At 34.5% G+C, this 1,764-nt stretch overlaps 1 protein-coding gene across 1 annotated transcript in view; it reads right to left on the bottom strand.

Annotated features, from left to right (window-relative positions):
• LOC136826300 (galactosylceramide sulfotransferase-like) overlaps nt 1–1,418 on the bottom strand; it is a 36,033-nt gene extending 34,615 nt beyond the window's left edge. The window contains exon 1 of the mRNA XM_067083528.1: nt 791–1,418. The gene's annotated coding sequence lies outside the window, so the exon portion shown is untranslated. The remainder of the gene's footprint in view (nt 1–790) is intronic.
• Nucleotides 1,419–1,764: the final 346 nt, after the last annotated feature.

Below are 1,764 nucleotides of genomic sequence, written 5' to 3'. Positions count from 1 at the left end.
CTTATAGTTTTTATGTTATCTTCAGTTTTTCTTACTAAGATTACTTAACTTACTGCCATAATTTTTGATTTAGCAATCTCTCTTATGATAACTGGTCTATTCCTTTTCAATTTGTACTATATATCTATCTATACATATATGTATATATATGCATATATATATAAAACTATATATATACACACATAATATATATACTGTATACATATATATATATATATATATATATATATATATATATATTGATATATATATACATATACATATATATATATATATATATATATATATATATATATATATATATATATTGTGTGTGTTTATCTATGTGTGTGTGTGAATTCATATACACATATATATATACTATATATATATATATATATATATGTGTATGTGTATATGTTTATATATATATATATGTGTATATATGTTTATATATATGTATATGTGTATATATATAAATATACACACACATATATATATATATATATATATATATATATATATATATATATATATATATATATATATATATATATATATATATATATGTGTGTGTGTGTGTGTGTGTGTGTGTGCGTACGTACACAGAACTCCTGCAGACTGCTACTAATTTCCGAAGTATTTCTAAATTTCTTCAGAAAATACATTTATGTCCAACTGGTCATTTTCACGTGCTGCAACCAAATAGAACTTACAGCTTTAAGATATGCATTCACATAAGTCAAATGAAAGAAAATACATGAAAATAAACGATCTTTCACGATAGCTCTCCTAAGATAGGGAAACTTACCTTAGTGCTTGACACGTGTTAAGAAAAGAAAACTTGATTAACTTCGCCTCAACTCCTCTTGAAGAACTTGAAAGCACGCTTAATTTTCGGTAGGTATTCTCTTTCCTCTTGGCAGGCCTCTTACTCATGAAAGAGGAGAATGAACAGGTCAGGTGAACAAGACATTAGTTTATTTTGGTCCCTGATAGGCGTTTTGAAGAGTGGTGACCTTTTTCCTTCATTTCAATAATCGTTGGTTATTGAGTACTTCTTCTTACGTCAGCCATTGGGAAAATCAGCCATGCTATATCAACACACAACACAGTGATGTTCGTTCAGTCTCCTGTAGCCGGTAGCGTAGGCCTAGGTTGCAGAAAAACAATTTCTTGGAGACAAGGACTGCCGTGCTCGTTGAATAATCGTCAGCATATCAGTTGCACAGAAACAGAGGTTGAGAGAGTGAGAAAACTTTTGTGGGGGATGGAAGAGAAAGAGAGAAAGAAAGAGAAGTTTCAACAGGTAGGTTAAATAGTCGAAGCCCAGTGGGTGGAAGGTAAAGAGACCTCTTTTCTCGACCGTCGCCAGTGGAAGAGCGACAACCTTCCGAGCTCTATGGCGGTGCTCTCACCACGAACTCCTAGCGTATACTGAGAGATGGAGGAGGTGCAGTTGGAGGAACAGAGGAGGAGGAGGAGGAGGAGGAGGAGGAGGTACTTGATCTGGGGTGAGGGGAGTAGTGGAAGGGATGCGTGAGCAATGGGAGTGCCAGCAAAGAAGGCACTTCCTCTATCACTACGATGGAAATCATACTGAAAACAAGAAACAAGAAAAAATACTACTTGACCCATAAAGTCGACGAATATTATTTCCAGGCTGCTCTCGGTACTGTGAAAATAACATACCAGTTCCGTTCAGATCTTCTTTCTAATTGTTGTTGGGAAGGGAAGGCTTCAGCGCCGGGGACTTTAACGTGTGTTAATCGTAGATACGTCTGG

This window comes from Macrobrachium rosenbergii, chromosome 40 (genome assembly GCF_040412425.1).
Source record: "Macrobrachium rosenbergii isolate ZJJX-2024 chromosome 40, ASM4041242v1, whole genome shotgun sequence".
In the NCBI taxonomy this organism is placed as follows: Eukaryota; Metazoa; Arthropoda; class Malacostraca; order Decapoda; family Palaemonidae; genus Macrobrachium; species Macrobrachium rosenbergii.
This window is presented reverse-complemented; position numbering and strand designations above follow the sequence as displayed.